At 38.1% G+C, this 12079-nt stretch overlaps 1 long non-coding RNA gene across 1 annotated transcript in view; it reads right to left on the reverse strand.

Moving 5' to 3' along the window:
- Nucleotides 1-4198: 4198 nt before the first annotated feature.
- The window catches only part of LOC136834754 (uncharacterized), a 32331-nt gene continuing 24450 nt past the window's right edge, over nt 4199-12079 (reverse strand). The window contains exon 3 of the long non-coding RNA XR_010851870.1: nt 4199-4334. This is a non-coding gene — a long non-coding RNA (uncharacterized lncRNA). The remainder of the gene's footprint in view (nt 4335-12079) is intronic.

Here is a 12079-nt window from a genome sequence, read left to right on the forward strand (position 1 = left end):
AATAGTGTGGCTCATCCAATTACACACCATCAATCATGTTGTGCTGTACAGCTCCACAGCCGAAAACTGGCTCAGCCCCCAGCTTCAGCAGCCAATTACAAGGCTATCCTATTAATCTGTCGCTATTTTTCTGTCCACAATGCTTGGTCAAAAGAGGTCAATCTCCGCACAGTTCCAATGGAAGGGACACAGGCCTCTCCCAGCGAATTACTGTTCCATGCCAGTTCTCCCTGAAGCTGACGTCCAAACTGAAGAAACGCTCTCATGACAAATCCACAAGGACATTAATAAGCAGTACTTACTGAAAAGCTCCGAATGCCCTTCTTCGTTTTTATATGCAGTGATACCACAAGCCTCCACTAAAGGCCGCCTAAAAAAAAAGCTCCTAACTCGTTCTTGAATGCAAGAAAAAGCATTCAAACTAGAACTCTACAGACAAGAGGACTGGGTCTCCAGTGACTGGCTAGTCTGCTTACCCATAAATTGACAAGCCACCTTGTCACCCTATCCAAGTCTGGATGTCAAGTACGATCTTCACAAAATTTCAATCTGTAATAAATCATTTCTTGTAAATAGCAACCTAGTAAGGACGTGGAATGATTGCATATTTTATTATAAGTCAATTTATTTTTAAGATATATATTTAAACGACGCATATCATTTACATAACCTGCATACTGTAACACGTACTTACTTCTGTATCAGCTCTGACAAACGACTTAAAGTCGTCCAGTAGGTAACGGGGTGGAAAAGTCTTACATTTTTTCCTGTCTCTTATGAGGGGGAAGCCCTGTAAAACTTTGCAGGCTTCCCTGCCAAAATCTAGCTCGGCTGGTACCTTTGGCAGCTAACCATGAAACTTGCCTCCGCGATCGCAGATTTACCTATCATTAATTTTCCGTCGGCAGAACCTGGTCAAAAGATGTCAGTTTCTGAGTTTGTGTGCGCCCTTTTCTTTTACAGTAAGACCTATGGCCTACATTCACATCAAAGAGGCACTTCAATAGGATAAATGTCCAAATTTCATCTATCTCCCCACAAAGCAACTTTTATTCTGTTGGTTAGAACCAGAATATTATTTCATCAAGACTGCTGCTGGTATTTAGAAAAAATAGCTGGAAGTTCATGGTGAATAGAATTTGCTCGCGAAGTACCAGAATGGCAATAACCTGAAACAATTAACTAAATCTCACTGGCTATCAGCACTAGCAGGCCTTATTACTATTTCAACGGTTCATTTCCAAAGCAAAAATCCATTATAATCAGAAGTAAATAGTGTGATGAAGCCAACAGTACCAAGTACCTTTGGGAACATTTCTGATCTGCATGACAGCACTCATGCAAAATGTAACCCTGAACACTATTGGTTTACAATGCTGGTCTGAGCACAGAAAGCTGAAGCATCACACAAACTGTGTTCTCAAGATAACCAAGGGTCAGACACATGTAACTCTAGTTCATTTTCAGAAGATGTAGTGAAAGATCTGGAAAAGAAGGAAGTCCATACAATGGAAGCATGGTACCAATAAGAAGCTAGTGCTATTGGTGGAAGTAGTGGCAACCATGTGAAGGTGCAGAGGATGGAAAATTTATCTCTGTAAAACCCACCATCCATTCTCAAAGACTCTGAAGGAGTAGATTATGATTACCGGTTGTGTTATTTTAAAACTGAAATATAAACTGAACGGTATAGAATCAATTCGTGGAAGACTTGACCATTTGACAATGCAGTGGCCATCTACGATGAACGTTCTTAAAACAGGGTCATTTGGACAAAACACCAAACCACTGGGTTGGATATTCATATAGAATTAAATCCAGCCAGGATGCTACTGGAGGAAATGCATAAATGTAAGGACAAATCAAAATCCCCAATCCAACCCCACCATAACAGACGCCACACTGCGTCAGTAACTGACTTTGTTACAGGGCCAGAAATGTTTTCATCGCCCTGGAGGAGCGACCAGTTAGGTTTTAAGGTTTGTTTGTTGCGTAAAATATCTAATACTGATGTCAAAAAATGATTTTATTTAACACTTTTTTATTAATTCCTGTAAGGTAATAGCAGTCTTTTATATTACTAGTAAAGATAGAGTAGAAACACAAAAAATATAAAACCGGAGTTAATTGGTACCTCGAAGCTTCCTGAGATACATTATGATGACGCCATGGGACGTGGTCAAAACCATTGCTGACCCATGGCGGCGTGATTTCTGCAGTTATCCGTTTGCCAATTTTGATGTAATGTTTTTAATATATAATGAAGAATTATTGTGTTGAAAACGAAAGTAAAACTTGCTTCGAAATGATACTGAATTGCAGTGTTATGTAAAATCTTTTGTGCTGTTAAGAGTTGTACGAGGCAATTCGAGTTGTGTTTGTTCGTTTGTGTGTGAGCGAGAGTGCCAAGTGTGAATGAAACTAGGTTACCCACTGGGACAACTGTCAACAGGACTTTACAGATGTCTCTGAATTTCGTAAGTATTTTTATATAACAATCATAGAAAGAGGCCACGCAACATTTTATTCATCCTTCGAGGGGTCTTTTTACAACTGTATTATCAGTATTTTCGTTCGTTTTCGTTCTCTCCCGATCAAAAACGCATGTTTTCTAGTAAGTCTGTCCCAATATCGTCTGATATACGGAAATGTAAAGAGGATCGATAGAAATGAATATCAAATTTGCCATAATCACATATACAGTATATAATATGTACCTGAAAAACCATTCCTCGCCAGTTGAGAGCGTCGGACACAGGTTCCCCCGACGAAAAACCCTCATCTTTCCTAGGATGCAGTGTCATGACCTAACCAGACACTACCTTCCACAACCTGATTTAAAGTGCCTGTCCTGACCTGGCCGACGCGCGGGGCGGGGGGGGGTGGAGGTTCGCCTCCCCTTTCCTGGACCACCCCCCGTAACACTGGCCATCGGAAACACGGACTAAGCATTCCGTTCGGAGATAGTGTTAGAGCCTGCTCCAGTCGTTCTCAAAACTATCCCCACCCATGATACTGCAAACATTTACCATTGTACTGATGAAGTTATTTGGAATTAATTAAACCAATAACCTTAGAATTGACTGGTCGTTCTTGTAATACAGGCTATTCCGAATCACAATCAAGATCGACACACAGAGACGGTCGTTGATAAGAATGTAAAACTAAAAATAATAATATTAATAACAAGTTAAAATATATAAAAAAATTGTAACTGAAACCATTCTTTAAAATCAAATCAGAGTTCTGAATGTTTATATTCTACGAACTTCCGGGTGAAAATTATATCATTGATTCTTTAGTTCTATCGTTTTGAAAGTTTATTTCTTGACTGGGATGTGGCATATCTCGCATCTTACAATTTTTTCATACAAACCTTAATAATAACTCTTTGGAACGGTTGCTTCACTAAGAAGTAACCGTCTATATCATTATGCAGTACAAATACAACAACACCCTGCTCTATGTTACAATTTAATTATTTGTGTGAACGGGCATGCATGCTCATATACTATAAAATTTTGGCTAAATTTATCACTAAAATAATTCGTTGTGGTACCAAAATGACATTCATTCAATGAATATATATATATATATATATATATATATATATATATATATATATATATATATATATATATATATATATATATATATATATTGAATGAATGTCATTTTGGTGCTACAGTAAATCATTTCAGTAATAAATTAAGCCAAATTTTACATTGTGTATATATATGATCACAAATGGCCGCCCGCACAAATAATGAAATTGTAAAAGTAGGATGCCGTTGTATTTATATTGAATAATGATATAGACGGTGACTTCTTAGTGAAGAAACCGTTCCACAGAGTTATTACTTAGGTTTGCATGAAAAAATTGTAGAATGGTTGATATATATATATATATATATGTAAATATATGTATATGTTGATATAGTTTTGATCTGGGCCAGAGGTCAACTTGGCTGCCTTAAGGCCATAGAATGATTCTAACCGAGATTCATGGAACTTACCATGGAAAAGGGGGGTTGGGTATTAGTAGCATCTAACTTCTAACTCTGGGCTCAGACAAAAGCATATTAGAATGAATGTTGGCTTTGGGCCTTTCTTCAAATGAGGGAGTGACCAGGTAAACACTTAGGGTTCATGTAATTAAGTTTATTTACATCAAAACACAATCAGAAGAATGGGCAACAAACAATGGGTGAATGATTCATGATGAAACAAAAGGGGGGGGGACCGCTTCAAAGGGCACCACAATGGAAGATACAGTGGTTAACCCACTGTGCACACACAAGATGATAAGATAGTTCCACAGCAAGCACTCCTATCTGCAATCGAGAATGCAATGGTTACTAACTAGTCGACAGCATAATTAAAGGGAGTAGAGGGGGCTGCACTTATGGTGCAAAGCAACTCCATTCTACAACACAGGTTATTACACTTACGTTACCTGGTTACGCACCTTACTTATGACACAGGTCTCACTGAGGTTGCCCTGAGAAAAGAAAATAAAATAGTGTGAGAAAATAATAGAGTATGTGACTAACTTCGAAAACCTTAATTCGGGTACATTACCTTCCTCAGGAGATGGTGTTTCTTCATCTAAAGGCGCCAGCAATGGGGGGTGAAAATGAAGGGGGTCACCACAAAAGTAACTCAGGCTTCTAGTCAGCCATGTGGGAAAGCAAGGGAGTAGCTCCAAGGGAGCAGGAGGACTACAAGTGTCCTGGGTAGATCTTCCAATGTCTCTGAGAGTGATCTGCCTGTGCTGCGTCCTTTTGTAACATCAGAGGATTAAGATACCGCTCCATCCAGGTGGCGGTGTCATCGCGGGTATGCCATTTTCTATAGCATGTGGCGTTTGGCAGGCATGCTGCTTTGGGAGGTGATGCATGCCCCAGTGTCATGGCACCAGCACGCTTTCTCTCGTGAGTCACTCCGCGCTGACAAGGATTAATCTCCGTAAGACCGCACCTGGAAATAAGGGCTCAGGCAAGTCACTCACTCAAGAGAAAGGTTAAAGTTTACCCCAAGGGATGGATGAGAGAGAAATCAAAGGGGTGAATTATTTACCCACAGCTTCATTTATTATGAATTCACAAGATGTTGAACATTTACTCTTGTAGTTTTATTTTACGGTAATTGTGACGGGAAGGTTGGCGAGGAAGAGGTTCCCTCGTTGCTCTATATATATATATATATATATATATATATATATATATATATATATATATATATGTGTGTCTGTATACTGTATATATATACATATAATCATTGTGAGATCAGTTTTATTCATCACATCATCATTTCATTTACAAAAAAATTATATAATGAGCAAAAACCTTTATGATGAAATCGTCAAGATTTTATTAATACTTTACAGAATGAAAGTCATTTTGGTGCCACAGTGAATTATTTCAGCAATAAATTTAACACACACACGCATATATATCTCAGTGAAAAAGCAATGAAACCCTGATGATTTCAACATGAAGGATTTCGTAACGAGATGATGTGACAAATATTACTGATCTAATACGAAGATTGTGTATAAATTTTTGAGTATATGTCTCACATAACGTACAGCATGCCCACTTTTGAAAAGGGCAGTGCAAATTTTTGTTCGTATCAAATACAAATCATTGCCTACTGTAAAAACCCCATGGCTAGAAGCAATTCATAAATAATTTTTCATTTTGAAGGAAGAAGTTAACTATGCTAAATAAAAGTTTTGAAAGAGAAATTGTATTAGAATATATACAGTTTTTAAAAAACGATTTGAAAATGCTATGACTATATGTAAGTTCTTCCCAAAAATATGGAGACAAACAAAACTTCTATTAAACAGAAACAAGCACAAATCTCCGGGCATTAATAATTCGAAATCCGTCTCAAAACACATTGTCAACAGCTTGAGTCATTAATGGCTGCTTCATAAGCAAGAGTCCATGCTGGCAGAAGGCCACTTTAATTGTAACAACGACAGATTAACAAGCTTTTCTTCAGACATCATATGCTTATATCCCTAAGGCAAGGGACTTGGGAGATGTGATGATATACCATTCAGTGAATCAGTCAGTCTATATTTAGTTGGCCATATGCCAGCTTGGGCTCTTGCTTCTGGGCAGCAGATACCCTTGTGGTAATATTCTAAATAGTATACGAGGTCTGGATTTTCACCTATCAACAGTATTCTGATATTCTGTTACTAAGACTTCGTGTCGCCATTACCAGTACCTGTTTGGTTTAGTCGTCCTACTTACGCCGTCACAGAAAGATAACTCTCTCTCTCTCTCTCTCTCTCTCTCTCTCTCTCTCTATATATATATATATATATATATATATATATATATATATATATATATATATATATATATATATATATATATATATATAATATATATATATATATAAATAAATATTTCACAAATATTAAGCCACAATTATCGTTTAATATCCAATTCTCTATGCCTTAGGAGTAACACCTCAGGGGAATTTTAATTGATAAGTGGTTCGTCACTAGCTGGACTCGAACTGCTGCCTGGTTTAGAAATGATAGACAGTGACTCTGACCACTGAGCCATACAGAGAGATATGAATCAGTATCGATTCTACTGTACATTTGCCAGTCGAATTCAGGATATGTACTTAAAATCCCTTTCAACCCATCTCCACCATGATAGCTGACTGGGAAGTTAGTAACACTTGGCTATCTAAGAGTTTTTATCCCACATAATTTGCTTTTTTATACTGTACTCAAATATTAAGCCACAAATATCGTTTAATATTCAATTCACTAGACCTTCATCCTAGCGACTGAAAACTGCTTTGTCACCAACAGAATTCCATCCATGGCCTGGTTTAGAAACAACAAACAGTGACTTTGACAATCAGGCTATCAAGAGGTGTATAGGTTAATATCAACTCTGCTGTACATATGACTGCTGAATCCATGTTCTGTACTTAGAATCAAAGTCAATCTACCTTCACCGTGTGTTTAGATTCGAAAAATGATTTTTAGTTTTCTGTAAAAGAGAACTATTGAGATGGCTTTGTCTGTCTGCCTGCATTTTTCCTGTCTGCCCTCAGATCTTAAAAACTACAGAGGCTAGAGGGCTGCAAATTGGTATGTTGATCATCAACCCTCCAATCATCAAACATATCAAATTGCAGCCTTCTAGCCTCAGTAGTTTTTATTTTATTTAAGGTTAAAATTGGTCATGATCATGCATCTGGCACCACTATCAGTGTCAACAACACAGACCATTACCGGACCATGGCTGAGAGTTTCATACAGCATTATACGCTGTACAGAAAACTTGATTGCACAGAAGAAACCGGCGCATTTTTTACTTGTTCTTTCTAAACCATGCAGCAGTTCAAATTCTGCCTGTAATGAAGTACTTATCGATTATAATCCCCTTGGGCGCAAGTTATTCCCAATGTATAATGAACTGAATATTCAGTGATATTCGTGTCTTGATAACTGTGAATATATGAGAGTAATGTGCACATAAGAGATAAAAATTCACAATTAGCCAAGTGTTACAAGCTTACCAAACAGCTACCATGATGGAGGTGGGTTGACATCAGTTCTAAGTACAGACTGAATTCGACAGGCATATGTAGAGCAGAGTCGATATCAACTTATAACTCTCTTCAATCTGCTGGTCAGAGGCAAAGCTACTGGTGTTTCTAAACCAGACAATAGTTCGAATCCTGGCAATGCTGAAACACTTATCCAAGGTATAGTGAATTCGATATTAAGTTAAGTATACCTTAGTTTAACCAGACCACTGAGCTAATTAACAGCTCTCCTAGGGCTGGCCCGAAGGATTAGATTTATTTTACGTGGCTAAGAACCAATTGGTTACCTAGCAACGGGACCTACAGCTTATTGTGGAATCCGAACCACATTATACCGAGAAATGATTCTATCACCAGAAATAAATTCCTCTAATTCTTCATTGGCCGGCCAGAGAAGCGAACTCGGGCCTAGCAGAGTGCTAGCCGACAACTCTACCGACTCGCCCAACGAGGAACTGAATTCGATATTACAGTATATGGTATTTATGGCATAATATTTGTCCATAAAAAAAGTCAACACACAGTTTTGTTTAGTTTAGCAGGGAGGGGGTACGAATTACATCAGTAGTTTGATATTACATGGAAAATGCTGTATGCTGCATACATGGACACACAAAAACCTTAGGCTATAACTCATGGTAAGGCAATGTGGTGTTGAGATTGTACAGCCTGGAGGGTACATTTCTGAGCATGATACAAAAGTTTTATGGTGGAGGGTCAGCATGCCTCCATATGAAGTCATGACAGTTTGGTGTAATAATGGGGTGAGCTTTTTAATACCTTTGTGAGTGGAGTTATGCAAGATGTTTGAGAAAAGACAATAGATACAGGGGCAAAGTTATAGGATAAGATTGGTCATGAATGGAATATGGAATGGCTAATGTTTCCAGAAAATAAAGTACTGATTGAGAACAATTAAGAGAAACTGCAGAGATTGGTTGAAGATAATGAAGATAAACTGCAGAGATTAGTAAAGGTTTGAAAATGTTTGCAAGAGGAGAAAGTTAAGAGTAAACATGAGCACAGAGTAAGGTTATGATAGTATATATGGGAACCAGGGAGATGGAACGGTGCATGTTAGTATCCCCTGTCTTAGCAACAAGAACTGGAGAAAGAGTTCCTTGCCACAATGAAGGCATAGGAGGCACTAACCAAAGCAACTGCAGGTACAAGTCAAACCAGGACCCAAAGGGAAGAAATCATGACCAAGACCAAGATTTCTTCTGGGATAAGTCTCAACTTGCTCTGGGACTGATCAAAGAAACTCCAGCACAGAGTCATCAGTTGGTACCGGTTTCCAAATGCCACAGTAGAAGGGATTATGTATGTGCACCATGATCAATGCTCCTGAAGGCTGTCAACAATCATAAGGGTTCCCCTGCTCAGAATACCTCCTGAACAACTAATGGAGCTGAGGAAGATTAGGAGAGAAGAGTCCTTCAGAAGACTGATAGGGCAATCATGAACAAGGTCGTGCCCAAAGATGGATGAGGGAGTGTGTGACAGTCACAGTGCCAATTACAGCTAACTACCCACTGCCTCTATCAACACATCAGCTCTAAGGAAAATGGGGAACATCAACCCATGATGGACAGTCTCAGACTGTGCCACAATCCTGAATGGTTCTGCAGTCAACGAAGCAACAAAAATTAATCTTCTGGAAGTCTTGCTGATGGCTGGTCACAAACTCTAGCAACTAACCTACCAGAACTCTGGTTCCAAAGAAGGGGTCAAAGACCAGTGTCCCTTCTGCAAGAGAAGAGAATGATAAAAATGCTGTTAGCTGGTCAATTACTTAGTCAGCAATTTTGTTTCGAGATGACCAGTAATTTTTCAGAGTTCATCACTGATGTCGATGGTATCCATGGACTGCTCTATCCTCGTTCGTTTTATGGACTGCTCTAGAATAAGAGTCTGTGTCAGCACATGGATAGCTTCATTTTAATTTTAAGAATGCACCAGAGTTTGTACAGTGTACTCTTGGGTCATCGGGACCCACAAAATTAATACTATGATTAATAGTGTGATGCTTAAAAAATGCTGTGATGCTATGTGTGAATTCTAGCAGTAAGATGCTACCATCCCTTGAATAGATAGCCTGAGGTGTACCTCTTCTTACTGAGTTCACTCGTCCACATGGTCAAGACCACCAATTTTGTTGTCCTTGATGAGAATTTCCATGCATATACTTGTATTGTGGTGGAAATCATACCAGTTGACCAAGGTTTGTACATGACAGTATTTGTATATATGATAATTATGAAGATGTCTCAAAACCATAATTTAGCACATCCAAAAATAAGTTCCTTACACTGGTAATATTTTCTTTCTTCACTGACAGTTTAAGCAATGTAAAAATGTATAGGATTGCTATAGTGAGTTGAACCATCATCTTATAGGAAATGCATACTCCCTTCATTAGAAATGATACAGTTGTCACTGAAATCACCTAGTAAGCCATTTTAACATAAAGAACTTGCAGAGCTTATCAGTCACAGAAAAATAATGTTCTTCAACTCTGGGTCGAGAATCTGGAAAAACTTTTCACAAGAAATGAAAAATACTGGTTCACCATACAAAGTGGACAGTTGGAGGCCTAGATCATGAGGGTTTATCGTAAATTGGCTGCTGTTAGTTATAAATATGGCTTGGGGCATGACCAAGGTCAGTCTGTAGATGCAGTTGGTTTGATTTAAAAAGTCTGTAACCTAAGCCCTTGGTGATATTTGAGCCATCTGGGATGCATAAAAAGAACTAGGGTGCCTTCGTTTTAGATTAACAAAGGCACCCTAGTTCTTCTTACATGCCAGATGGCTCACATATCACCAAGGGCTTAGGTTACAGACTTTTTAAATCAAACCAAGTGCATCTACAAGCTGACCTTGGTCATGCCCCAAACCATATTTATAACTAACAGCAGCCAATTTATGATATGACCTCATGACCTAGGCCTCCAACTGTCCACTTTGTATGATGAACCAGTATTTTTCCTTTCTCATGAAGAGCTTTTCCAGATTCTCAACCCAAAGCTGGAGAACATTATCTCTCTCAAAGACTGATAAACTCTACAAGATCTTTATATTACAATGGCTTACTAGGTGATTTCTGTGGCAACTGCATCATTTGTAATGAAGGCAGTATGCATTTCCTATAAGATGATGGTTCAACTCACTATAGCAAGCCCATGCATTTTTCACATTGCTTAAACTGTCAGTGCAGAAGGAAAATATTACCAGTGTTAGGAACTTTCATTGGATGTTCTAAATTATGGTTTTGAGACATCTCCATAATTATCTTATTTACAAATAGTATACTATACACCCCTGGTCAACTGGTATGATTCCCACCTAATTGCTGGAATTCACACATAGCATCTCAGCATTTTTTAAGCATCACACCATTAATTTCAGTATTAATTCTGTGGGTCCCGATGACCCATGCAAGAGTACACTTTTCAAAATCTGTGGTGCACTCTTAAAAAGGATTATGCTAACAAGACAGGTACACAGACAATGATGTATTCACTTGCTTAAGTATGTATACTTTGTTAGGAAGCATTATCTAGATGGGGCAGAGTGTAAATTTCAGGCACTCAAGGATTTAATCAAGCAAGTGTGTCAGCTCAAAAGTCACCCAACCCCCATTCACCAATCCAAAGACAATAATTCAGCTAGAGGTCTTTGACCACAGTGCCTAAAGTCTGCCAAATATTGTTTTTTTTTTTCATGTACATGGGTAAGGCTCGAGAAGATACATGTGGTAAGTATACTCTTCACTTTTAAAAACTAGTATTGTGAAGGGTCCAACAATGGGATCAGTTCTGAACCCCAGTATCAGCAATTACAGGAACAAAGTCTTCTGTACAGAGTCAGTCTATAATACAGGAATGTGTGTGTGTGTTTAATATTGCCAAAAGGGATATCATTATCCCTTCCAAAGTGTGTGGGTTTCCAAAAAATTAATTTTGTTTCCCAATAAACTTGGTATATCAACAACAGACCAAAGCCTAATTTTTACTGTTATTACTGCAAATATTTTATGCAAACATTAACTAAAACATTCTCTGATAGCTTTTTATAATAACAATACAATTATCTTAAACTTTTTCATGTATTACAATGCAACACCAGACAAAAATATGTATAGATTTTTGTCGAACATTCATTTTTTGATTGGCTGCTATTATTGGGCTCTGTTAGAAGTCTGGATAAGACTGCCAGATACCTCTTTTAAACCAGCAGACATAAAAGTCTTTAAAAAGCTAATTATCCTACCTTTTCTCATTTTCTCCCGACAATTGTCTTAACTAGTGAAACAAAGAGTGCCTAGTACAAAATATCTGGGGTATCCAATAATGTCTTTTTGCCCCAATTTCTGACTGCCAAAAGTTGAATCACTACAGGAGGCCATTTCACCCTAAGGAGTGGACTTGTAAAGTCTCCGCTGAGCAAGTTTTCTGTGCCTATACAATTGGTCACACCTAACG

This window comes from Macrobrachium rosenbergii, chromosome 54 (assembly GCF_040412425.1).
Source record: "Macrobrachium rosenbergii isolate ZJJX-2024 chromosome 54, ASM4041242v1, whole genome shotgun sequence".
Lineage (NCBI taxonomy): Eukaryota > Metazoa > Arthropoda > Malacostraca > Decapoda > Palaemonidae > Macrobrachium > Macrobrachium rosenbergii.